The sequence below is a fragment of the Bos indicus genome, chromosome 13 (genome assembly GCF_029378745.1).
Source record: "Bos indicus isolate NIAB-ARS_2022 breed Sahiwal x Tharparkar chromosome 13, NIAB-ARS_B.indTharparkar_mat_pri_1.0, whole genome shotgun sequence".
Classification (NCBI taxonomy): domain Eukaryota; kingdom Metazoa; phylum Chordata; class Mammalia; order Artiodactyla; family Bovidae; genus Bos; species Bos indicus.
The window spans coordinates 75,041,882-75,069,290 of NC_091772.1; the positions used below are offsets into that span (position 1 = coordinate 75,041,882).

Below are 27,409 nucleotides of genomic sequence, written 5' to 3' on the forward strand. Positions count from 1 at the left end.
CAAGTCATTTCCCCCACGAAGGGTGGGTGTATGTGTGTGTATTCCCCAAAAGACTGAAAGAGTCCTTGAAGGTGGAGAAAACTGGGTATCCCTAGGTCTCATATCCTCGTGGCCTGCATAGTGCCTGGCACAGAGTAGGTGCTCAATAAATGTTGAATAAGTAAGAATGAATGAATGGAGGGAGTAGATGGTTGCCAAGACCCTTAGCGGTTCCAGCACTCCAGAATCCAGGGAAGGAAGCCAACCTCTTGCTGTTCCCCAGTCTCACATTCAGAGAACTGTCCCCACCCCCAGTCCCCGCAAGCGCCTGCCGCCCCAGCCACCCACACAGTCTGCAGCCCCAGCAAGTACCTTGGATAGCGACCAGACACACTTTTTTTCTTTTCTTAAGGCTTTTATCCTTAGTGGAGCTGCCACTATAGGGAGCTGTCTGTGCAGAACTGCATTCCCTACATGTGCACAGAGACATTTACTAATAGAAGAGGCCTTGCTTCTTCTATTTTTCAATCCATCCCAGACCAAGGATTGAACAAGGACCTGCATTCCCCACATTTATGCTTTTGAATACACACTCTCTGACCTGGGGTGGATGGCGGCGGTGGGGGTCGGGGGATTCAGTACTTCAGGAATGTCTCCCATTATCTCCTCCAGGAATCTGTCCGCCTCTTTCTCTAAAGCCACAAGTCCCCGAATCACTCTCAACCCCCTTTTCTAACAAGTCCTCTGAGTGAGGAAGCTAGATCTTAGTTCCTGGCTTGGGTAGGGGGCAGTGAAGAGAGAGAGAAGTGGTCTGTTCTCTTTGAGATCCACCCATTCAACAAGTATTTTCTGAACAGTTATTTTAAAAAACACTTGTATTAAACTTAACTTCCCGGGTCCTCAGTTACTCACTTGAAAACTGGGGGTAGATGTGGGTAAAGATTCAGACAAGCTCAAGTCCTTTAAGTTTGTATAAGCTTGACTCCCTCCGTGTAATACATCAAGTTCAACGTCCACCAATGAACCAAACTGCATGTCTCAGTTCACCTGTTTCCTTCCTCTGGGACGCTGATTAAGCCTCCGGTTTCCTCCTCTGCACCTCTGGTTGCAAAAGATGGGGGGCGGGATGTGAATTCTGGTTTCTGAGTTCTAATTCAACTCTAGGGGCCTGGGTTTCCTGGGTTTTATAATAAATCTACATCCTCCCCTTTCCTCCAACCCAAGAAAGGGGCTGGACTCTTGGAGAGGTGGGCAGGGACCAGAGCTTCCTAGGGTGGGCAGGAGGGTATCAGGCAAGGAGGATCTGTCCCAGTCTGGGTGTGAGAGACGAGTTAACAGCTCAATTGTTATTTCAATTACACGGATTATTTGAAAACAATGTTATGAGTTTCATCACTGACAACCCCAGGAAATGGCTGCTATGGCAACCAGGGAAAAGAATAGCCCTGACCAGCCAATCAGAAGTTCCAGTCATGCCCCCAGTTTGTATAAACTCCCTCTCCTCCCTGGGAGCCCCTCCCATCCTCTGCTTAGGGAGGAGCCTTGGGAGGAGGAGAAAAAGAGAGGGGCAAGTGGAGGGACCACTCTGTAAAAAGGAAGAGGACAAATGAGGAAACAGAGACCCCAGGGGAAGAGGGACTCCAGGAATGGGCTGTTTCTCCCAAATTTCCTCAAGAGCCAGGACTGTGCCTGGGTCACTGTTCTTTCCTGGTGCTACAGGGAGCAGCGGGTTCCAGGACTCACCCTTCACTCCCTGCTCAGCCAGACTGTGGGAGGGAATTCCCTGAGATGCCCTGACAGATGTCTTGGTCATAGGAACACAGCAATCACCTGTCACGGCAGGGAGAGAACAGTCATGCCAGGGGACTCCACTGGACCAGAGAAAAGGGCAGGTGAGGCCCTCAGGGCTCAGAGGTGCCTCTGAGAAGCCTGGATGCCTTTCCCTGCTGCCCTCTGCAGAGGCAGCCTCTGAGTGCAGTGTGCCTGGGCCCACCCTCCTCTGAACAAAGCACTCCAGCGGTCTCCAGAAAAAGCCCTTTCACTCAGAGAACATCCCATGCTCTCATTATTCAGGAAGAGGCCAGTCTGATGGATAACTGGCTGGACTCTAGCTCTACAAAAGTCCAATTCTGAAAGCCCATTCCCTACCCTGCTTGAGCACCTGTGCTGTCCACGCCCACATCCCTGAATGTTTCATCCGTTTCATTTGACAAACCCTTTTCCAGAGCTCAGTAGGTACCAGGCAGTGTTCTGTTTATCAATATTAGTTCATTTAATCCTCACTACACCCTATGCAAGGAGATCCAACCAGTCCATTCTGAAGGAGATCAGCCCTGGGATTTCTTTGGAAGGAATGATGCTAAAGCTGAAACTCCAGTACTTTGGCCACCTCATGCAAGAGTTGACTTATTGAAAAAGACTCTGATGCTGGGAGGGATTGGGGGCAGGAGGAGAAGGGGACGACAGAGGATGAGATGGCTGGATGGCATGACTGACTCGATGGACGTGAGTCTGAGTGAACTCCAGGAGTTGGTGATGGACAGGGAGGCCTGGCGTGCTGCGATTCATGGGGTCGCAAAGAGTCGGACACGACTGAGCGACTGAACTGAACTGAACTGAACACCCTATGAAGCAGGTACTGTGCTTATCTTATATTACAAATAATAAGAAAAATAATAAGAAGAAAATTATTTTACAGATGAGGAAACTGAGGCTCAGAAAGTCAAAGAGACTTGCCCAAAGCCACTCAGCCAGTATGTAGCAGATGAGGATGGGTGCCTAGATCCATTTGCCTGTCTGCCTTTAGTAGAAGACATCAGTCCAGTTCTTGTGTGGGTGTGTTCAGTCGCTTCAGTGGTGTCTGACTCTTTGGGACCCTATGGACTGTAGCCTGCCAGACTCCTCTGTGCATGGGATTCTCCAGGCAAGAATACTGGAGTTGGTAGCCATTGCCTTCTCCAGGGGATCTTCCCGTCCCAGGGATCAAACTCGAATTTCCTACATTGCAGGGGGATTCTGTACTGCTGAGCCACCGGGGAAGCCCTCCTGTCCTTGAGGGAACTATCAGAATCAAGATGGGTAACAATGGCTCACAAAAGAGGGCACTCAGGCTGAGTAGGGGGAAGAGATCAGCCCAGGTCCACAAAGGCCTGCAGGTGAGAACGGACCTGGGAGCAACAGCTTAGCTGGGCCAGGTGGGCATTAGCACTCAGCCGGTGACCAGGTCAGATGATGCACTGGGGCCTCAAATGCCAAGCAGATGGTTTGGAGCCTACGGTTGAGGCCACAGGGAGCCAATGCTGGCTTCGGGCTTTTTTCCCTCCGTTCTGAGGCAACCTCCCTCTCCCCCAGCAGAGCAATTTCCCAAAGCATTTTCTCTAATTTGTGGTCGTTTTCCTAACCCAGAAGCAGTCAAGAGTCTCCAGCTTCTCCCAGCCCAGGAATGGAATTGAGCTGAGCTGCCAAAGCTGCTGGTCTCCACCCTGAGTCCGGCCCACTTGAAGGACCCTCCCATCCCCAAACCACCACCCCCCCACCAGGGTACTGCACAGCTGCGGGGAGGATCTTGTGGGTTGGCTGGGTTGATGCAGAGCTCCAGGGATGGCTATAGAGCTGGAGTCAGTGCCTGCTGGTGGACAGAACCTGGAGTGTGAGGTCTGGTCCCTGAGATGGGGGTGGCAGGAAGGGCTCCATGAGGGAATGGCGGGGTTGGGGGGCACTCAGAGAGGAGAGGAAGGTTCAGAACAGGGGCAGAGGTGCAGTTAGAGAACAAGGGAAATGCATGCAGAAAGTGGCCCGGAGTCAAGTGAAGTGGTACGTACTCCGCGAGGGACCTGGGTGTCCAGGAGAGGCTGGGGCTCAGCGAGAGGCTTTGGGGCTCCAGGAGGCAGTGGAGGCTCTGCAGGGGGTGGCGAGAGCTCTGCTGGGGAGTCTGGGGGCTCTCTGCCATGAGAGCAGAGGGCTCCCACAAAGAGACAGGGGCTCAGAGAAGAGGTGCAGGCTCTGAGAGTGGGGGTTTTGTGTGGAGATTGGGGGTCTTGGGGGAACAAAGGCTTGAAGAGGGAACAGGGGCTCAGGGATGGGATCAAGGACTAAATGGGGAGCAGGGGCTTTGGGAAGGGGACAGGGCTGTGTAAGAGCTGGGGGGTCAAAGAGAAAAGTTGGCTTGTGAAGGGAAGGAGGCTGAGTGAGGGGCTGTTTTCAGAACTAAAGGGCCCTACTGCGTCCTGGCTCATCCCAGCCACAGGTTTGTCTGCCTCCCCGCAAGCTCCCTTCACCTTGGTCCTCCTCTCTTCCGCTCCCACACCGTTCTTCAAGGCAAGTCCTGAGTCCTTCTCCACCCACGGCTCCATCAATGGCCCAGTCTACGCTCACGCCCTCTAAGTCACCCCTATAGATTTCATTTCCCCTTTTAGCCCAAACACATGATCAGGGAGGGACTTCAGATACCTGTAATGATCACTAAGGTAGTCCTCCCTGCAAGCTAACCGCAATCCCTCCAGCTGCAAGTGCAGCCAATGTCCTCTATTCTATCCTGGGAATAGAACACACCTTCTTTCAGGGTATCCCCTATAACTTTAGCAACAGATGGAGGCCTCTCAAATTTCTTTTTTTCAGGTAAAAGAATTCTGGTCCCTTTCATTGGCTTTTCTAATCACTATCTTAATTATCAAGTTAGGAAAATATTTTACCAGAGCCTGGCACATTGTAGGCTCACAAGAAATGTAGCTCGGATGAATGGGTAAGTTGGAGGATTATAGATGGACGAGTGTGGACAAATGGGCAGCAGAAGATGGAAAGAATGGCAGTGGAGGTACCTGTGTGATGGATGACGGGCGAATGGATGGAGGGTGGAGGAAGGAGAAGGAAGGGGTGGACCTGGCAGTTGAATGTTTAAATGGAGGCAGGTGGGCAGGAGGAAGATGGATGGGATGGTGGATGGATGGACGGCTTAGATGGGAGGCTGGATGGATGAATAATCTTAGCTGGCATCTCCCCTTTCCCCATATCTCCCAAGTATAGTCCCCTAACGTGGTTGACGGCACCCCAGTTCTCCCAGACACCCAGGCCTGAGACCTCGACATTTTCATTCTTCCGTCTCCCTCATCTTCCATAACCAACAGCCCTGTTGATCCTGTTTCCCTGGTACCTTGGCCCCCTGGCCCCTGTTCCCCTCAGCATCATTCAAGCCCCAAACCCCCTTGTCACTGGGACAATTCCAGCTGCCCACCGCTTCCTTTCTCTTTCATTCAAGTCGATCCTAAAACAACGCCATCAGCCTGATGGCGCCTTAAAGCTCTAGTCAACAGCTCCCTATGGCCTGCGTTCCCCGGCCTAGAGGCCCACCCTTCTGAATTCTGCTAAACTCCCGCCCCCTTTCTCAGCCTCTCTCACGCCTCCCTTTATTGGCTTGGTGCTCTGGTCACAGCAGAAGAGGAGCTGTCACCCAAACATTCCCCCAAGCTTCCCCGCTTCCTTCATGCTGTCCCACCACCACCTCCCTGCCCCATCCTGTGACACTGCCTTCTTGGACCTCAACACACAGCTCCAAGGCTGCCTCCCGAATCCCTTCAACAGCACATAGTCCACGAGCCACGTCAAGACGCATTCACTGAGGACTGCCCTGGTGGCCCAGTAGTGAAGCATCTGTCTGCCAGTGCAGGGGACACCGGTTAGACCCCTTGTCTGGGAGGATCCCACATGCCACCGGACAACTAGGCCTGACTACTGCAGCCGTGGAGCTCTGCAACCAGGAGAAGAGAAGCGAAGCCACCGCACTGAGAAACCCGTGCACTGCAACCAGAGAAAGCCCAAGGGCAGCAGCGGAGATCCAGTGCAACCAAAAATAAATAATCAGCTTTTGAAAGACACCTTTAGTCAGCACCTACTGTGTACGTGCCCAACTGGCTAAGAGGGCCCTGGTGGTGAGAAGCGAAGATGAGAGACAGGATGAGAAAGACAGTCTTTGCTGTCAAGGAGGATACAGCGTGCTTGGGGGGCGCCTGTGAGTGTGCACCCACCCATACAGAAGGCAAAGGAAAATTAAAGGCGAGATAGTGGCATATGAGCAGTTAACATCATGGAGCACTTCCTAGGGGCCAGGCACTCCTGAAGGGCTTCTTTAGTTTTTTTCCCCCTCTCCAGTCGTGGTGCATGGGCCTCTCTCGTCGCGGAGCACAGGCTCCCGAGTGCCTGAGCTTGGTAGCTGCGGGGTGCAGGCTTAGTTGCCCCCCTCTCTCTGATGTGCAATTTTAGTTCCCTGACCAGGGATCGAACCTGCGCACTCTGCATTGCAAGGCAGACTCTTAACCACTGGACCACCAGGGACGTCCCAGGGCTGCACGTCTATTCACTCGTGTAATCCTTTCAACAAATCTCTGAGGTAGGTACAGGTGGGAAACTGAGGCACAGGTGAGCTGACTCAGAGGTCATTGAGCTAGTGACAGAGCCACGGCAGGAACTTTCCGTCTGGCTCCTGCGTCTGTGCTTTCAGAAGTACGCAGGAGGGTGGCGGAAAGAGAATCGTGGGAGGGGGATAGAAGGACAGATTCACGGCCAGGCTCACTCTGACCTCCCAGTTCCCCTCCCCTTCTGGGTCACAACCTCCCCCTCTGCCAACCTGGCCCTTTTCCTTTCAAGCCCAGGTGAGAGGCTCATTTCAAAGAATGGAAACAAAAAACAAAAAAGGACTAAATTAGAGGCAGAGGAACCAGTCTGCTGCCAAGACCCTGTAGGACCCTCAGCACGTTCCCTCCTCCCCTGGGTCTCAGTTCCCCATCTGTAGAGGAGGCCTGGACCCATCCACACCTAAAGATCCTTTCAACTCTGATGTGCTAAATCCTGAGCAGCCGCTTGGATGCTAGAAGAATTCCTAGGAGCCTCTTGTTCTCAGACCCTGGCTGCATCTCCCAGGAACTCCTTGTTGTCCCTGAATACAGGATTTCAGCTCCTAGCTCCTGTGGGCTCCACTGTGAGGCCGCAGTCCTATGTCTGTGGTCCCCTGGATCTGTCCAGCCCATCACTGCCCATCATCTTGTCTGCCCACTGACCTGGATCCATCTGCCTCAGCTGCTCATCCATCAGCCTGCCCGGGCCCCTCCACCTTGTCTCCCTGCCTGCCTGGTACCTGTCACTCTGCCCATCACACACACACACAGAGTCCACCTCCCCACCCCTGGCACCTTTCTCAGCAAGCACCACAGTGACAACAGAGAGATAGGGTGGGGCTATTTCGCTCCTAGAGAAGCCCAGTGCTAACATCGGAAACTGCTTTCTGGGGATGAAAACATTTCTTGGCCATCCGGCATCCTCTTCCTTCCCCTGGGGACCCCCAGCCCCTCCTTTCTGGGCCCCAGGGCTTATGCTTGAGAAATCTGGTCAGGACCACGTGCCTCCTGCCAAAAATGTCCGAGTGGTCCCCAGGGAAATCATCGGACAAGAGCGTGAAGGCGTGTGTACAAGGATGTTCATGGCAGAATTGTTTGTAATCGCAAAGGATTGGAAACAACCCAAATGGCCAATAGTGGGGGCTGGTTAAATGAATGATGGTCCAGCCACACAGTGGAGAATCATGCAGCTCTTAAAAAATGATGATGTAGATGTATATTTATCGAAATGGCAAGGCATTCACAATATATTATAAAGAGAAAAAAGCAGGTTACAAAGGCCTATGGATAAAGCAAGATGCCATTTTTATTTTTTAAAAATCCACATAAGTCAGGAAGATATGCACCGAAATGTTAGCCAAATGGTGGTGGGATTATGGCTAACTAAAAATGCCTTCATGTACAAAAAGACACATTTATATACATACATATAAATTTACACACACATACACGCACAAGTTGTTATTGTTTAGTCACTCAGTCATGTCCAACCCTTTTGTGACCCCGAGGACTGTAGCCCACCAGGCTCCTCTGTCCATGGGATTTCCCAGGCAAGAATACTGGACTGGGTTGCCATTTCCTTCTCCAGGGGATCTTCCTGTCTCAGGGACTGAACCCGGGTCTCCTGCATTGGCAAGAGGATTCTTTACCTCTGAGCCAACTGGGAGGCCACACACATATGTAGTGACTCCATATTGAAGACTTCCAACAAGCCCAGCGCTTGGCTAAGCCCTTTGTCTGTATCACTTCATTTATTCTTCTACAATCCCACAAGGTGGGTTCATTAAAACCACCTTACAGACGAGGAAACAGAGGCTCACGCAGTCAATGGCAAAGCCAGGATTTAAATTTGGCTTTCTCTGACTCCAGAGCCCATGCTCTTAATCAGGAGGCTGTCATGTTTCTCATATTGTTTATCTGTAACTTGCCTGGTTAAAAAAAAATAACATATATTTACTCGGGTGATAAAGAAATGACAGAAGCTAACAAGACAAGGGAAAAATGAGGCTGGCAAAACATCCACAGCAATATGCCCTCAGTCTCTGGGGTTTCTGGCAGCTTTTCAGAGGGTCTGTCCCATCGGTTCATCCTTCCATCCATCCTGAATTGGTGGGCTGGTCTAGCCTTTTGGAGATGGTCCAGGCAACCCTGGGTAAGGCTGGGTTGTAGTTATTGTAGGCTTCACTGCTGAATGAACTAAACCCCCGCACCCCGCGCTCCTCAAACCCAAATTTGATACAGCGGGGGTAGTTAGCTCTATGTCACTTGCTATGCTGGATGCCGGGAGGAAAAAATGAAAAAAACTCAGAGCCTGCCTTCAGGATCTTCTCATCCAGGGCAGGGTTTCTCACTCTTTGTACTATCAACTCTGCAGAGTTCATAGTGTGGAGCCTGTCCTGTGCATCGTAGGATGTTTAGCAGCATCCCTGGCTCCTACCCACTAGATGCCAGGAACAGTCCCTCACCTACTTGTGACAACCAGAGAAGCCTTCTGTTGTTGTTTAGCCATTAAGTCGTGTGCAGCTCTTTTGCCACTCCATGGACTGTAGCCTGCCAGGCTCCTCTGAGCATGGGATTTTCTAGGCAAGAGTAGTGGCATGGGTTGCCATTTACTTCTCCAGAGGATCTTACTGACCCAGGGATTGAACTGGCATCTCCTGCACTGGCAGGTGGATTCTTAACTACTGAGCCACCAAGGAAGCCCCAGAAAAGTCTCTAGACATTGCCAAATGTCCCCTGAGGTGGGGGGCAAAATCACCCCTGATTAAGAACTGTGGATTCAGTTGATGATACATGCAGATAGGAAAAACAAAACAAAACCTAATTGCTAGGGGGCTCAGTATAGATGAAAGTCATTCCTATGTATCTGGATGGATCAGAGAAACCTTCCTGGGATGTCCCTGTCCTTGAAATTTGAGGGTCCCTCAAGGTTCTTTTCATTCTACACTTATCCTGGGTTATCTCATCCATCCTTGCAGCTTCAAAGATCTATTTCTGGCCTAGAACTCTCAGGGTAGCCCCGTCCTTTCTGTACAACTATCCATCAGGCATCTCCACGGCCTGTCCCAGTAGCACCTCACATAGGCTCTGTCCACTGCTGGTTTCTACCTCTTGAAAGCTTTGCTCCTTGCATTACCCACACAGCTTCCCAAGTTAGAAACAGGGACTCCTCCTGTCCGCCATGTCTGCCCAATCTCCCAACCCTGCCATCCTCCTCCTCCAACCTCACCATCTCCCACTACTCCCCAGACCCAGCCACTGGCAGCACTCAACATCATCTTCCCCCCTAGTCCATCCTCCACCCAGCAGCAAAGTGAGGCTTCTTAAGGCAGTGTAGTCATGTCACTCCCCTGCTGAAAACCCGAGTCGATCCCCACGGCTCTCACGATACAGTCCAAACTGCTCTTCGTGGCTCTCAATACCCACAGGACCAGGCTTCCACCCACCTCGCTGGCCTTGTTTCCTGGACCCCAAGCTCTCTGCATTCCATTTCAACCAACTAAACTTGCAGTTCCTCCAATATTCTCTCTCACCTCTGGACCTGGGTACCCCTCACTCCCTGGCCTGGAGCCTGTTCCCATCTTTCCTCTGCCCCATCCCTTTTATTTCCTAGACAGCTGCTAATCAACCTGCAGGTCCCTGCTTAACCACTACTTCCTCCTGGAAGCCTCTGCTGAGGCTTGGCTCTTAGCATGGCTTATGAGAATTGTTTAATTGTCTGTCTCCTTCCCAGGACCATCAGATTCCGGTTGGCTGGGATCCTGTCTGCTTGTTCCCTGTTGTATCTCTAGCATTTAGCACAGTGCTTAGCACATAGTAAACATCTGACAAGGATGTGTAAATATATATTTTAAACTGGATAACGAATGGATGGATAGTCAGACAGACGACTGGGTGGGTGCACGGGATGGGTACTATTTAAGTTGGGTCTTTAATGCGCTGAAAGATCTTCAGGGGAAGGGCGTTCAGGTAAAAGGGCAGGTGTGGCTGAACGCGGGAGTGTTGGATTGGAGGAACAGTGGGAGATAAAGGAGGATGCAGACGGATTACAAGGACCTTGAATGTCACGGTGCGGAGTCTGGACTTAATTCAGTAGGCGATGGGGAGCCATGGAAGGGTTTTAATCAAGCAAGTGACACGATCCCACCTGCGTTAGAGAAAGATCGTTCTGGCTGCAGCAGGGATTGCGGTGGGGAGGGGATCAGAGGCTGGGAAGCCAGGAAGGGGGCTGCCACAACGATTTAGGCAAAGCTGGTGAGGTCTGAGCCAGAGCAGAGGACCATGGGACAGATGGGAGGGAGAAAAGAGGTAGAAACTAGGGTGAAATGAACCTGTGGGAATCTCGAATGTGTTCTGATGCCCCAGGCACATGCAGGGACTGGCATGTCCCTTGAAGGAGGTCAGAGACAGATCCCAGTGGTCCTGACTCATCAGGGGTGCAGGCGGTCAAAATCATGTACAAAACTAAACAGAGGAATTGCTGCCTTCAGCCCCGTGGAAACCAAGGGACAGACAGAGGGATAATAGCAGTAACAACAGTCTGCTAAGCACCTTACATGCTCACACACCTGTAATCTTCACAACTCAATAAGGCAGGTAGAACCTTTTCCCTCCCATTTCTCAAGGGAGGCAACTGAGACTCAGAGAGGCAAAGTAACTTTTCCCAAGTCACATAGCTAGCAAGTCACAAATTCAGGCTGGTCTGACTCCAAGGCCCATGTTCTTAATTAGCTGTTTATATTACACAAAAGAGGTTGCTAGTTCCAAACGGATGGCTGAAGGCTCCGGGTCTGATGAGAAACCAAGAAGCTCCTCACTTAGTCTCAATGTGACCACAGACAGGGGCCTGCTGATGGGGTATGGAAGGAGACTTGGGGGGAGGAAGGGAATCCCTCCAGGTCCCTGCACACCATGTGCAGGACCCAGATTCACGTATTCAGGAGGGTGTCCACAAGGGTAAAAAAACTGGGCTAAAGAGTAAGCAGCATGTATATCCCTAACCCCTAAGAGGGCTACTTTTGTGGGAATTAAAGAAACATCTTCCTCTGGGGGCCTGTAGCACTACAGGCCCATGGCCAGAGAGGAAGGACATGGTCTACCATTAGGGCACCTGATTTGCTGAGTGGAGCTTAAGATGGATTTCCGGCCTTAGTCTCCTTTTGTACTGAGCCTCCTTGAACAGTCAACAACCTATCCAACTGTATATGACAGTCATGCCTCCATCCACCTTGTCCTGCCAGCCACTCTGCATCATTCTCAATGAGAAAAACATTCCCTTTGGCAGATACCTAGAGCTCAGACCATCTTTCAGACAAATTTCTTATTAGTACTTGACTCTTCCATGGGAGAAAAGACAAAATTCAATTATGCCCATTGCCCTGATGAAAAAGTTAAGGTCAGAGCCTGTCCTTGGTAGTTTTAGAAAAAAAAGTCTAGACTTTCTCTAGAGAGGCCTATATTGAATCACAAGCTTCTAGGAAGCAAAAGCCTCTAGTCAAGAGCTCCATCTTAAGGGCACTTGGAGGAGTCCAGGGGCAGTGGAGGGTACACCCAACCCTCGCCGGGGCCATGAAAATTTACTCCCTAAGCCTAGCCTGAGGCCTGGGTCTCCTCAAGACTTAGCGAGGTGGACTCTCTGTCCCCAATCCCTAGTGCCCTGTTTGGGTCGCCCCAGGGCAGGATGGGGGAGCTCCCAGGCCTGAGGCCCCAGCCCAAGCCATCTCCTTAGAGTCTCTTCTTTTCCTGGAACCACACTGACTCCATTCTCAGCTCCCACCCCCTCCCAGGCTGAGCCACACCGGCTGCTGCCGGAGTTATATAAACAGGATCATTCTCTCTCTCTCGAATACCTGAGGCTGCATTTCCGAATGGAGCTTCCTGATGGAAGAAAAAAGGGGAGGAAAAAAAAGAACAGAGAGGCAAGGAAATTTAATTGGCTGACTCCTATCGCCCATGTGGTAAATAAACTGGCTGTTACAAACTTTGCTAACTCAGAGGAGACAGGCCCTCCTGGGGTCCCTGCCCAGCACCCCTCCCCCAGAGGGCCAAGAAGTGCAGTTTTGCCAAGGCCTCAGAGGCCTGGCAGACAGCTGGGGGATTGGAAATCCCGCCTCTAGACACAATTATTCCAGACCAACCAAAACACTGGAGAACACAGCACACACACTTTTCATAGAAGGGCTGGGACTTGCTGGGGATCACATCGAACCTGTAGGGGCTGAACTGCAGCATCCTCAGGGTCTATTATATAGGCTTCTCTGCAAAAGACATTTCAACAGCTTTCCCTGGTACTGACCAAGGTGCTCGGCAGGGGTGGGGGTGGGAGTCTAATTTAAACACTTGCATTTAAGCAGGCGTCTTCTTGTTCTGCTTGCAACATGAAGGCAAGAAACTGCTTCGTTTCCCCCTAGACCTGCCCAACATGTAAGGAGAATTGATGAGGCCTGGAAGTCAGGACACCTGGGGTCCCAGTCTGTCTGTGGCTATCGCTTATCGTGTGACTTGGGATTCTAAAAGGGGAAGGGGGGACCAGGTGATCTCTAATGTCAGGAACAGGGGAGGGGGTTCTTCATCTCTGGGAGCCAGCAGCCAGCCGGCTGCTCGGGACAGACGGCTGCCCAGGACAGACGGCTGCCCCTAGGCTGAGAGGGATTCAGAGGCTTTTGCAAAGCGCCTGCCCCACAGGCCCTGGCAGGGGTGGTCCCCGGAGGGAACTAGACACCCTTAGGAAGCAGGGTTAAAATGTCAACAACGGCCTTCCTTTCCAAGAAGAAAGGAAGAGGAGCCTCCAAGACAATGGAAGATGGAGAGGAATAGGGGTGGGTGAAGAAGCTGGGCCAGGGAGAAACTGAGGCAGGCAGGATGGGTGATGGGTGGAGGAGAAATGGTCATAGATGGGTCAAGACCAAAGGATGGGTGTAGAGACAAAAAGCCCCCAAAGGACTGTAAATAGGGGCAATTAAGGGGGACAGAGTGGGCACTGATGGACAAGTGTAGGGGGTACTAAAGAGGGAGAAAGGGCCATGGTGGTTAGGGAGGAGCCTGTGGGTTCCCAGGCAATCCTGACGCTGATGTCGAGCAGTGGCGCTGACTAGCGGGACAGGAAGAGGATAAGACCCAGAACCTCGCAGGAGGGGCTCCCTAAGAGGGCTGGCAGCAGGTAAAACCCTCAAATGTGCCGCTGCCCGTGCTGGGGTCGGGGGGGGACCTTGGCCAGACCCAGGGACCCGGAGAAAGCTGGAACCAGACCTAGAGAGCAGAGCTGGTTTGCGCAACCTCAGGCCAGGCAGCGAAGGGGTAGCAGAGAAGACAAGAGGGTTCCCCGGAGCGCGAACATGGGAAGCCTCCAGCGGCTTTGAACGGCGGCTTCTCTGCCCGCCACCAGGGGGTGCCCCCTGCAGTTTGAGGAGACCCCGAGGGGCTCCAGATTAGCTCTCCCGCTGCAGCCCCGCCTGGTGGTCTCCTGCCGCGCCCGGGCTGGGGCAGGAGCCTGACAGGGCTCGGCAAGAAGGAGAGGCGAGGTCAAGTCCGGCCCTAGTAAGACGGGTGCCCGAGGGTGCCCTCCGCGGGCTGCCCAGCACCCAGCGCGTCCGTACAACCCACAACACCCCCACCAGCGCCCGGGCCCCCTAGGGTCAGCCCCAGGCGGCGCTCCCTTTGGACGTGAGGCCGTCGGCCCTGTCCTTTTTCCGCTGAAGGGACATTATTGCCGGAGCCGGATGCTAGGGAAGAGGGCAGCGCCGCCCGGTCTGCCACCTGGCCCGACGGCCCCAGGGTAGCGGGGTCGCGCTGGTGGGCCCCGCGGGCCAGCTCTCCCCCTCCCCCCGAGGTGGCCGCAGCCGCGCGTGTCGCCGCGGCTTGAGAGCCTCCGGGTGCCTCCGGACGCGGCACGACCTCGCGCGCACACACACACCCACACACCCGCGCACACGCTCACGCCGTGCGGTATTTCCCGGCTCGGACCCCGCCTCTGGGAGGGGCCCGGGAGTCGAAACCCCATAGCAGGGGGTGGCGGTGGGGGGGCGGTGCGCGCCGGGAACGCCTGGGTCCCGGCCTCCCGGGCTGAGGCTGTGCGCCCCCTCCCCAGCCCCCTTTCGGCGCGCGGGCTCGGCCCCGGGCGCTGCCACCCGGCGACCCGCGGGGGTCCCGGCGGCTTCGCGGCGCGCGGCAGGCGGGGTTGGAGGGGGCTGGGTGGGCGGGCGGGTGGGGGCCGCGGGCTCCGGTCAGAGAGGCGGCGGCTCGGCTCCGCGCCGGGGAAAGTTTGGACGTGGGAAACTCCCTCCCCGCCCGCCCCGCCGAGAGGAGGGGGCACGCGGGGGCCGGGCGCGGGCACCCGGGCTCCCCCTGCGGCGGGAGGCTCGCGCGCCCTCCACCCGCCCTGCGCTGCCTGCCGGGCCACTCCCGCCGGCCAGGGGGGCTCCCTCCCGGCCGGGCAAGCCTCCCTTCGGCGGCGATCCGGCCGCCCCTCACGCGGCACCCCGCGCTCTTACCTCGGGGAGCGGCCCGGGGCTCCCCTAGTCCTGCCGCCTCGGGACGCTGCGTGGGGCGGGAGCCCCGGCGCGGGCTGGCGGGCGAGTCCGGAGCCCGGCGGCCGCCCCGGAGGAGCCGGAGGGAGAGCGGGCGCGAGAGGGGGAGCCGCGGCGGCGTGTGCGCGCGTGTGTGTGAGCGAGAGAGCGAGGGAGAGCGAGGGAGTGAGCGAGCGGGAGCGAGGGAGTGTGCGTGTCTGACTAGGGGGGAAGTGTGCAAGGGACGGATCCCTTCCTTCCTCCCGCAGCCTCTGGTGGAGACTCGGAGAATGCAGCGCCCGCCGGGCAGGAGCGCCGCGCAGCGCCGAGCCGCAGGCGGCCGCCGGGCCGGGACCCCGAAGCCGGGGAGCCCCGGCCCCCGCCCCCGGATCGCGCCCCTCCCCCGCCGCCGGGGGCCGGCCTCTCAGTCCCACCGTCGGCCGCGTCCCAGGAACCCCCGGGGGGCGGTGCCCCTCCTGCTTCCAACCGCAGATGCACGCGAAGGGAGCGCCCCCAGGAGGGGCGCCGTCTCCCTCCCCGCTTGGCAGCTTTCCCCGGAGACCCCGAGTCTGAGATCTGACCCTTCACCACTTGACTTTACCGCGTCCAGGGTTCCACGTTTTCTTCGCGCTACGAGGGGAGCCCGGCTTCAGAGGAGGGGGGCTCAGGAGAGGGTGGGGTTAGGTTTCTCTAGCGGCCGCCCCTGGCTGGCTGCCCAGAAAGCACCTCCCCGCCCCCCGCCCCCGCACTGACCCTCTAGCTTCAGAAATAATCGTGGCCTGTTGAGGTGGGTAGAGGCCAGGGCCCAATCTCTTGGGAGGTGCCAGGTCAGTATCCCGGGAGCTTCTCCCCGGGTTGGGGTGGGGTGATGCTGGACAGAGTAAGTAGGCAAGCATCCCTGTCCTCGACTTAGCGCCACTTTGGCCCCCAGAACCTCGCAATAAAAGACCCGCCTCCATGTTCGGGTGCATTTTTCCAAGCTCTTTTAAATCCAGCTAGTCCAAAGCCTGAGGTCTTTCTACCTGGCCTGGTTTCTTTCTCCTTGCTGCATGGCTGTCTCTAGTCCCATCTCTCCAGGATGAGGCCTAACGGAGGAGACCCCTGGCCCCACAGTTCTCAGTATGAGGTTGTTGATGGTGGGCTAGGACCTCTGAGTTCCATAGATCCTTTTTTTCCCTTGGGTTGGGTATCCCCTTGGAAGCCTCTCCCCAGAGGGCTGTTGAATAGGGAGTGAAGGATGGCAGGAGACAAGAACCCCATTTCTACCTCTATCCTGTCATGCTGTCACTGATCAGACACATAATGATGTATGAAGTTCAAAGCCAAGAGGAGCAGGGCACCTCAGGGACCCGGGCTCTACCTCAGCACCACCGCCGCCCCCCACCCCGCCACTTCCTCCTTTGCCTCCTTCCCTAATTTCTGTCTGTCCCCATGAACTGGTCCTTCTCTCCTTCCAGGTGGTTGGAATTATCTCTCCCCATGGCTGCCCCTCTGGCCCCTCCCACTAAACTCCATCACTCTTTTATTTATTTTGAGATTTATTCTCCATCTCACTGGCCTGTTCCTTCCCCTAAGTCCTTCTCTCAGTTTATTCCCCTTCATTGATCTCTCCCAGCCCTGCCTCTCACCCCCTCCTCTCTCCTCTCTCTCTCCTGCCCTCTTCTCTCTATTCTTAGCCTCCACTCTTTCATGCTTTCAGAGACCAGAGGCCAACCCTTCCAGAGGCATCAGCACGCGGTCTGTTCTCTCCCTTCCCTCCTACTCACTTTGGCTATTTGCTCTCACTGCCCCTCTCTCTCTTTCAGTCCCTCCAGGCCTTGCAGTGCTCTGTTCATCTCATGAGTCACATCTGTTTAATTGTCCACAGGTAGTTCTGGCCCTGGGACACTGTTGCTCGCACCTGCATCCACCCAGTAGGTGCTCCATAAATGTTCATTGAAGGGACTCCCTCTCGCATCTTTTTTTTGATCTCTCATCTCCCTGTGACTCTTGTTAGATCTGCATCTCCTCTTCTGAGGACTCTTCAGACTCCCTTTCATTATTTCTATTTCTTCCAACACACCTCCTTTGAACATCCACTCTGGGCCAGGCACAGCACTAGGCTGTGAACACACACTGAGATCACCCTCAGCCATGATGGAACACTGGCTGTATGCCATGATTTTCCTCTGAAGTCCTCCCAAAAATCAGATGCTAACTGGTATGAGTCCCGATCTTACACATGGGGAAACCAAGGCACACAGGGCTGAAATGTCAAGATAACACGGCTGGCAAGTCGTGATATCAGGCTGGTGCTCAACACTTGGTTCTGATGTTGCCCTCTGGTCCTGGAGAAGGTAAGCCACATGACAGGGTCAACGAGAAGCTGTGACAGAGGACGCACGGAGAGGACCTGGGCTGAGAGCCGGCTGTGTGATATTGGACAAGCCACTTCCCTCAGTGTCCTTGTGCAGATGAAATGACATGCTAATAGCAAGAGTTAGCTTTTAGCAAGCACGTGCCATGTGTCAAGCCCCGGTGCTAATTGCTTTACATAGATCGTTTCATTTGATTCTCGTAAGTGTATCTAACCAACATATACACTGAGAGATGTAGAAAATGAGGCACTGAGAAACTGCCCCAGGTCACACTAGTAGTTTGTGGCAGAGCTGGGATTCAAACCATACCAGAGCTGCATACTGAACTGGTGTGCGATACCCTGCCCGGCAAGCAAGGTGCCTCATGCATCGCAGGCACTCAGTCAGAGGTCCAAACCTGTGTGGGATTACATTAGAGCCTGGTGAGTGTACAAATGAGGGAGATACTGCTCTGCCAGGCACAGGGATGGAATAGGAGGGGTGGGAGAGGGTGGGGCTAGAACGAATCCGGAGAGAGGTGTGTAAAAGTCCTCTTTTCACTTCCATCAGATGCTTCCAACACTGTCCCGAGACAGGGCATGTTTTCCTTTGGAGCCGTCCCTTGGCCCCATGGTATTTCCCTCCCTCTAGCCCAGGGTTTCTCCACCATGGCACTATTAACATTTGGGGTCAGATCATTCTTAGTTGTGCGAGGCTGTCCTGTATCTTGTAGGATATTTAGCAGCATCCCTGGCCTCTACACTGGGTGCCAGCACATTCCCCAATCCCCACCCTCTGTGTGACAACCAAAAATGTATCCAGGCATTGCCAAATGTCTCCTGAGAAACAGAATCACCTCCCCTCCTCGACTGAGAACCACTGCTCCCACTGCTCCCACCTGAGCGCCTTAATGGCAGGGTCTGCTCAAGAGTTTGCACCGGCGTCAAGCAGGCAGGCTGCCCTCAGCTCCAGGCTCTGCTCTTCTCCCTGGCCCTCCTTTTCTGTATTTCTTTACTCCGCAGCCAGAACCCAGGGGGCCTTGCGTCTCTCTGTCCTCACCTGCAGGCCTTCTCTCCCTCTGTCTCCTTGTTCATTTCTCTATGTGTCTGTTGCCTTCTCACCCACTGTCCGACTGTCCCCCCTCCCTGCTCAGTCACCCTCTGTCTTCTGTCCATTGGTGTTTTTGGTGTCCCTGGTCTCCCTGACCCTTTCTCTCTTAGTGTCTGGCCCTTATTTGTTTCTTTCTAGCTGTCCTTCTATTCTTCTCTCTGGCTATTTCCTCTCTCTCCCCCCCTAGCTGTGTCTCTGTGTCTGTCTTTCTCTGTCCACTTTCTACTCTGTCTGTCCACCCTCGCTCATTCATTCTCTCTGCCACCTCTCTGTCTCTCTCCGTGTCCCTTGGTCTCCCACTGCCTTCCCTCCACCGCCTTATTGTGGCTCTCTGTCCCCATCTTCCTCCTCCCGCTGTCTGTCTTCCCTCCTCTCCCGCGCTCAATGCCTCCCTTTCCCCTTTCTACCTTCCTCTCCCCTTCCTTCCTTCTTTCCTTCTCATCCTCTCCTCCCTCCCTCCCTTCCCCCCTTTCCCCCCTCTCCTCCTCTGTCCTCCCTTTATTTTTCCCCTCCTCCCCTCTCCTCCGCCTCCTCCCGTTTTGTCTGTAGGAGCTGGAAGTTAAAAGCTTTTCCGAACTTGCTCTCCAGTCGCTGTTCCCGGCGCCTTTCATCTCCGCAGCACATTTGTAAAACTGCGCAGACTGAAGGGCCGTGACATGAACAACCAAAGAAATGTCAGCGCGGGGACTGGGGCCTCCAGCGCGCCGGGGGGCGTCGCGGGGGCAGTCAGGGAGCACCCCAGCCCCTCCCAGGAAGGGACCTGGGACCCGGACGAGGATGGAAGGCCCCCCACGAGGAGCTCGAAGCGCTCTGGGCCTCTACAGACCCCAGGCTTCCTCCACCCTGGCGACCCAGAGCGCAGGGGCGGGGCGGGGCGGAGGTCAGGTGGGGCGAGGCCACCCGGGAGGGACCAGGCGCGCTGCGGGGAGCCCCTGGCGCCCAATGCCCGCTGCGCACTTAAACACCACCCCACCGTGTTCATCCTGGGGCCAGACTGTCTAGGTTCAAAACCCATCACCCCACTTACCTGCAGTGTCATCCTCGGCAAGTGACTTCATCTCTCCACGTCTCCGTTGCCTCATAGGTAAAACAGGCACGATGCTAACAGTGCCTACGCCAAAGGACTGGGTGAATGAGCGAATCCATGTCAACACTTAGAATAAATGTTTGCTGTAATTAATAAAGAGAACAACAACCTGGAAAGGGGGGGTTATCAGCCCTATGCTCCAGAAGGGGAAGGTGTAGAGGGGTGAAAGCGATGAGCCTGAGACTCAGAGAAAGTCAAGGACAGAAAAGGACTTAAAGCCAGGCTCCTTCCTCCTCTCTCCCCTTCTCCTCAAAGGAGGGAGTACAGGGACGGAAGACAAGCTCCCAGGAGTTAAAAGACTGAGTCTGTTTTGTGGACTGCTGAATCCCGTGGATACTGCCTAGTAGATGCTCAATAAATATTGGTTGAAAGAATGAGTGAAAGAAGAGAGGAAGGAAAATGGCTGAAAAGCTAGAACATGGAAAGCCTGCTCTGTTTGGGGATGTGGGTGGGCTGGGTTGATGTGTAAGAAGGAGCTCAGTGCCTGGGGAACTTCTGAGCAGGAGGAACTTGTGTGGGTCTCGGATGGCCACTGGGGTCCAGGCTGTGGCAGCACCAGGGACAGCAGATACACCTCCAGGCCTCTGAGAAGCTCTCTCCCTTCTCTGCTTGCATCCCAATCCCCGACCCAGCCCTTGGACCCTCAGGCTGAGACTAGACCCCAGCCTTCTACCTCCCTCCACCCCCAGACACACACTCTGTCCCTTCTCTTTGGATCCACATCCAAGCAGCCCACCGCCTCTCCCTTCTTCCCCTCCTTTCCCTTCAGCCTGACACAGTGTCTGCAGCCTTGAGGTCCCACACTGCAGGTGGCTGCCTGGAGATGGGAAGAGGGCTCCCCTGGGCTTTCCTGAAAGGCCCTAAAGACACAGCAAGAGCAGAACAGCACCAGCAGAGCACCTGGACCATCCCTCCCAGACCCCTTCCCTGGGGCGGGAGAGTGAGACAGCCCTGCCACACACTGCCCCCTCCCCAACACTTCAAACACTCCACTCTCCCTGAATTATTCACATGCCTCTCCCCAGGCTGCTGCAGGGCGCCCAGCCCAGGTGCTGAGGAAAAAGGCAGGAGGGCCCATTAAATTTAAACACCGCTGAGGATTGTCAGATGTGAGGTTCTATTCCTGGCCTGGAGAAGAGCAGCCAGCGGGAGTGGGGTGGGGGGGAGAAGAATCAGCAGGGGGCTGGGGGGAGAGACCCACCATGGGGTGACTTGCTGAGCTCCAGTAGTCATTGGGGAAGCTGGGTTTTCCCTCCCTGGAGGCCCTCAATCACAAGGAAGTGGCCCTTGCTGTACCACCTCACTCACCTGGCTCTGATAAGGCAGGAGGACCCATCTGAAAATAGCTTCTCTGCAGTGGCCTGAAAGCCCTGAAATGCTCCAGCATCAGCACCTCTCCAGCTCTATCTCTTGCTACTTCCTTCTCATCCCTTACATCCTGGGAATGCCAAATACTTTTAGTATATATATATATATATATATATATATATATATATATGTTTTTTTTTTTTAATTGCACTCTGAGCTTTTATAAAGCCACTCCTGCCTGCTTTGGATATCTCTGTCTTCTTTTGTCTCTCTGGAAACTCCTATCGAGCCTTCAAAACCCAGCTTCAGTGCTACCACACCAGATGTCACGAAGCTCACCCACCTCTGCCCTCCATTGGACCTGGAATACACATCCCCTGTTTCTTCCCTCTTGGTGCCCCACATGAGTATCCTTGACTGTCAGGCTGAGGAGGACATCATGAATCATGGTCCACTAAGAAAGAGCAGAAAAAGAGAAAGAAACAGCAGAGAGGGAGTTAGTCACCCCAGGAAGTCTGAGATCTCCCAGTCCTGGCTCTGGCCCCAATTCTCTGTGTGTTTTGGGACAAATCCCTGGCTCTCTCTTTTTTCCTTTGGCTGTGCTGGGTCTCTGTTGCTGTGTGGGCTTCCTCTAGCTGCAGTGAGCGGAGGCTAATCTCTAGCTGTGGTGTGCTGGTTTCTCATAGCGGTGGCTTCTCTGGTTGCAGTGCACAGGCTCAGTAGCTGTGTTGCTCTGGCCTACTTACCCTGCAGTATGTGGGATCTTCCCAGACCAGGGATCGAACCCATGTCCCCCGCATTGGCAGGCGGATTCTTTACCACTGGACCACCAGGGAAGTCTGAGGCAGGGATCTTATCTGTCTGGGTCACTGCTTCTGAATCAGTGCCTATTTCTACAGCAGATACACAGTCATTTCACTAAATAAACAGCTGGGGCCTTGGGTAAGTCATGCTGCCTCCTTGAGTTTCCGTTTCTCCACACCCAGTCTGGAAGAATTATCATGAGGCATATATGCTAAGGGGGTCTGAGCTGCCTTAGAGGGGAGCTCAGGCCTGAGATCCTAGTCCTTGTTCCAGCAACAGCCCACAGTACCACCTTGGGCAAGTTAACCCCTGTCCCCATGCCTTGGTCTTGCCAGGGCACCTGAGTGAGACAACAAGCCAGACAGAGAAATCATTTCAGTCTTTGGGCCTCCTCTGCTTCTCCCGCCCCTCCCTTTGCCACCTCATTCATTCATTCAACAAATAATGAACATCTACGATGTCCCAAGGCACGGAAGATACAGCAGTGAGCGTGGGGTTGCCCTTCAAGGACTCCCATTCCAGCTGGGGAAGACAATACATGGACCAATCTGATCACGTGGACCGCAGCCTTGTCTAACTCAATGAAACTATGAGCCATGCTGTGTAGGGCCACCCAAGATGGACGGGTCATGGTGGAGAGCTCTGACAAATCGTGGTCCACTGGAGAAGGGAATGGCAAACCACTTCAGAATTCTTGCCTTGAGAACCCCATGAACAATAAATGGGGTAAGTAGTATAATACTTGGTATGTCAGACAGTGCTAAGGGGCGATTTAAAGCAGGACAGGGCACCAAGAGAGTCAAAGTCGGGTGGCGTTTCTGTTTTGGGAAGGGGGGTCTGGGAAATATCCCACTGCTAGATGAGATATATGAAGAAAGACAAGACACAAAGGAGGTGGCTCTTGAGGGGAAACAGCCTTCTGGGCAAGTGCAAAAGCCAGGAGCAGAGGCTGGCTGGGTGTGTTTGAGGAAGAGCCAGGAGGCACGTGTGTCTGAAGCCCATCGAGCTGGGGTCAGTGATGTAAGGACAGAGGGTAATGATGGGTGATTTGCTCGCTCCCTCCGTGGGGAGATGGCCTCTAAGTTTGTGGCACAGGAGGCTGGGGCTCCCCTCCTTCCATCCCTCTCCCTCCCTGCCTGCCTGCCGAGGTCTCTCCTGGGCTGGTGGGGAGCCCAGCCTTGCTGCAGGTGCCCACGCTTCTGGATCGGTCATTTATCTCTCTGTGCCACGGGTTTCCTGGAGCTGGGCACTTCCTCCCCTCTCAGCTCTGCTCCCCTGAGTGGCAGAGACAGGTGTGAGGAATTAGCTGGGGGGACTAATGCCGTGACAGGAACCGGCACAAAAGAAGAGGACGGAGTGTAATGTTTATTATGTTTGAAGCAAAGCAAACACGCGGCCTATTTATGTATCTATAGAGAATTAATTGGCGAGCGGCAGCAAGAAGCAGATTATAAATTAGAATCATTTTCACCAACTGAAACCCATTCATCTTGCTTCAGAATGGGCCTGTCACCTTCTCCTGACTAATTCCTTTTAAATTCGTTGCCTTTCCTCACTGGGTCCCCCACAGCTCTCACCTTGACACCCGCCCAAACCCTAGGAGGTTGCAGGGGACTGGGGGGCTCAGCCTCTGTGCTTCTCGCAGGCCCGCGCTCCCTCCTCACTCCAGCCTCCTGGACCCCCACCTGCAATCCCCCCATGCTGGGTCTGAGTCCCTAGTGCCCTGGCTTTACATTGTTGTCCCTTCTCCTCTGTGTCCCAGTGCCTGCTTCAGCCTGCATCCTGCTCTGCCTGGTCCCCGAGCATCTGGCATGAGGGGAGCCCTAGCGGCGGCCCAGGCCAAGCAGGTAGAAGGGGATCCCGAGGCCGCCATGCTGGGGGCCCCGAGGCCCTGGCCACTGCTGCCTGCTTTTGATTCTGGGCTTGGAGCAGGCAGCCTCCCAGGGAATCAAAGGGAAACCACGCTGTCACGTCCCCGTCAGGCCAGGCTTCAGCTTCTCTCACCTGGAGCCCATAGAGATGAAAGTCTAGGGTAGGTGCCAGGCCTTAGGGGCATGCCATGACCACCAGTTGCCGTGACCACCACTAGTTAACCCTTCTCTGTCTCCTGCTTAAGCTGCCATCCTTCAAACTGGAGGTTGCAGCCTGAAGCCTCCGTCAAGGCCCTTTGGGGAAAGAGAAAACAGCCAGAATGAGGAAGCTAGGCACTTCATGATAAAAGGGATGAGCCCTGGACTTGGCCAGATGGATGTCTGAATTCAGGAGCACCTCCCGCCTACAGGTGCAAGGCCCCACACTTCTCCAAGCCTAGTTCCTTGACTGTAAAGTGGAGATGATGATAAAATATCCATAACCTGAACTGATATTCAGCGCGGCTTGTTCAAATATTGCAATGCTTCCAGACTGGTCAGTAAACAGCCAATGGACCCAGTGCTCTTCCCTGCTACCACCCGAGTCCCACCTAAGACCCCTCTCCTGCCCACGATCCAGGTCAGCTCCTTTGGGTAGCTCAAGGACTTGCTCCAGCATCAATGGTGGATGTTCTGATGGATCCACGCATGCTGTGCTGGGTTGCCCTGCCTGCATCCCACAGATATCAAGAGAATGAACTAAAATGACGGGAGGCCAGCGCCTGACCCCCAGAATGTGCCTAATAGATCCTGATTGACACTATTATTAATCTGGACCAGGGCTCTAGGCTTGGAATCCTGGCATTCCAGATCTCCACTCTTCTCTCTTCCTCTCTACCTTAAAAAAAAGCCTTCCAGAGACTTCCCTGGTGGTCCAGTAGCTAAGAATCCACCGTCCAATGCAGGGGATGCGGGTTTCATCCCTGGTCAGGGAACTAAGATCCCACGTGCCAAGAGGAAACTAAGCCCACGTACGGCAACTACTGAGCCTGTGCCCGAAAAAATGATCCTGTGTGCCACAACTCAGATCCAATGCAGCCAAATAAATACATGTTTTTCTAAAAGCCTGCCAGTGTCTTCCATTCTCCACCAGGAATCCCCCACCCTCACCCCAACTGCTAGCTTCAGAGAATCTCTGTGTTCACTCCCTGTTGTTCAGTTGCTAAGCCGTGTCCGACTCCTTGCAACCCCACGGACTGCTGCACACCAGGCTTCTCTGTCCTTCACTATCTCCCAGAGATTGCTCAAACTCATGTCCATTAACTTGGTGATGTCATCCAGCCATCTCATCCTCTGTCGCCCCATCTCCTCCTGCCCTCAATCTTTCTTAGCATCAGGGTCTTTTCCAACGAGTCGGCTCTTTGCATCAGGTGGCCAAAGTATTGGCGTTTCGGCATCAGTCCTTCCAGTGAATATTCAGGGTTGATTTCCTTTGGGATTGACTGGTTTGATCTCTCTGTTGTCCAAGGAACTCTCAAGAGTCTTCTCCAACACCACAGTTTGAAAGCATCATTTCTTCAGTGATCAGCCTTCTTTATGGTCCAACTCTCACATCCATACATGACTAATGGGAAAACCATAGCTTTGAGTAGACGGACCTTTATTGGCAAAGTGATGTCTCTGCTTCTTAATACACTGACTCCCTTCAGACACCCTGAGCACCCTCCTGGGACTAGAGAGCCTTTGCCTTTGGGAATGTTGAGTTTCAGAGGCAGAATTGGGGCCCATTGAGGGAATGACCCCAGCTTGACTGAATTCTATGCCCCTTCATCCCCCAGACCACCTGAAGCCTGGTTATCTACCAAGGGCCCATCATTGAGACCAGGACAGACCTGGGCCCAGTTTCCCACAGGACTCAGAACCACAGGTGATCATTCAGGCATTCAGAAGAGCCCTTGATCTTCTTGTCGAGGGCCTACAGAAAAGTTAGACACGTGAAAGGAAAAAAGGAGAAAAAAGATTAGCTCCAAAACACAAAATGAAAACTGCAAAATCGAAATTAATGAGTGTTTAATTAAATGTCTACAAAACCTAGCATTGTGCCAACTCTTCGACAGCAATTCAACTCACCTCTCCCATACTCATGCATAAGAGATGCATGAGGTGGGGGTGGATAAGTTTTACTGTATCTGATGTGGAGTGGGGACCCCTCAGAGGAGGACTGTAATGGGCTCTATCTCCATCTGCAAACTCCCTTGGGTCCCGACTCTGCTCCTTATCACTGTGTGACCATGGGCAAGTCACTCCCACTTTCTGGGCCTCAGTTTCTTCATCTGTCAAATGGGGAGAACCACTCCCTGGCTCTCAGGGTGGCTGTGGGAATGTTGCAAACATGTTTAGGGAGGCCACGGCCATCCCTAAAGTGCTGATCTTGTGCTCCAGTAAGGGGAGGGGGCTTCCAGAGACTGGCTGGGGAGGACTTGAGCTTCAAGCCCTAAGGCCCTGCTCAGGCTCTTTCTCCGACATAGGATTATGGACAAGGATAAGATTCAAAATATATAACAGCTGTGAATGGACATTGGGAACTAGAATAGGACCCTGGAGGCCTTTTCTGGGTGAGGTGTAACCCATTACTTGCTAGATCCTGGGGGAAGTCAGGGGCTCTGAGAGGAGCTGGAGGTCAAGGTGGGCTGAGCCCTTGGGAGACTTATAAGACAGGGAGGCAGCTGTTAGCCACTAGGGTGGAAGGGTGTCAACTTTTAACACCTGGAATAGCCGTGTCTGTGCATCCTGGCTCTCCATGGCCTGCTGTTTAGAGATCCTTGTTTATACGGTGACCTATGACCCAGGGATTCCCCTCCGGGTATACATCCCAGGGAAGTTCTCAGCATGTCCATGAGGGACAAATTTGGAGGGTGCTCATCTCAAATGCATCTGTGGTGAAGGAGGGAGGTGAGGTGACCTGGATGACCTCCCTGGGGCAGGGGTCAGGCACATGCCAGGATACAGAGTATGGAGATCTAGGCAGCTCTTCGTGCAACAGACTGTACACAGTGATAGACATGGATGGGTCTTTACAACATGAAATGAAAGGATTAAGAAGCCAGTGGGGATCTGAAGATAATACCATTTGTGTGAATTCAAAGTACATTCAATTGGTGGTCACATGAATCTATGTGTGTTGCAATGTATAAAGCCGAACACCAAAAGAGAGTCAATGTTCCAGCATGATAAATAAAATAAAATAGGACAAGAGACCCTTTTAGAGGTTTCGGTCTGGGGAGACATGCTTAAAAAACTGCATTCATGCAAAATTGTTCTCATTTGCGAAAACATACAAACAGACGGATCTCTTGTCACCTCGCCCCTCCAGGAACTCCCAGGCTAATGCAGCAGACAGAGGGGGAGACGCCAGTTCACTCGAATATCAGCAGGGCTATGCAAGCCTACAAGGCACTCTGGCACCACAGATGAGGGAACAATTTATTCTGCCTGAGGGAACCCCAGAAAGCAGCCCCTGCAAAAAAGTTGATGTGTGCTTTGTCTACAATGCTGTGTAAGAGGAGTTCAAGGCGTAATACCATCTCCCCATCAGAGAGCATGCAATGCTCTAACTCAAGAGAATCAAGCTCGAACGGTGGGAGTCAAGGTGCCGGAGGAGGAGACGTTAGTTGGCTGGGGGATCTTTCAGGCTTGGGCACTTTTCTGCTTTATCAGCTGCTGGCGGCTGGGCCCCCCTACAGCCCAAGCTGGGCTGAAATCAGCCGGCTGTGCCCCCTCCCTGAGAGGCCTGGCAGGGCTCCCCTGTACCAGGGTGGAAGAACGGTGTTCTCCTCCTGTCTGCCTGGAATCTGTGGGTCCCACCTCCCTGACTCTCCCTCTCTTTTATCCTCCCTCCGGCTTGCAACCCTTTGCTCACTCTGCCCTCTTTTACCTCCAGATCACTTACTGAATGTGTTTCCTCCTCCCCAGTCCCCGGCCAGCCCTTTCCTGGCCCATCACCAGTCTCCCTACCATCTCCCTTCGTCCTATAGCCAGAAGGGGC

General features: G+C 53.9%; 1 protein-coding gene across 1 annotated transcript in view; it reads right to left on the bottom strand.

Moving 5' to 3' along the window:
• CDH22 (cadherin 22) overlaps nucleotides 1-15,154 on the bottom strand; it is a 143,914-nt gene extending 128,760 nt beyond the window's left edge. Inside the window, exon 1 of the mRNA XM_070801795.1 lies at nucleotides 14,855-15,154. The gene's annotated coding sequence lies outside the window, so the exon portion shown is untranslated. The remainder of the gene's footprint in view (nucleotides 1-14,854) is intronic.
• Nucleotides 15,155-27,409: the final 12,255 nt, after the last annotated feature.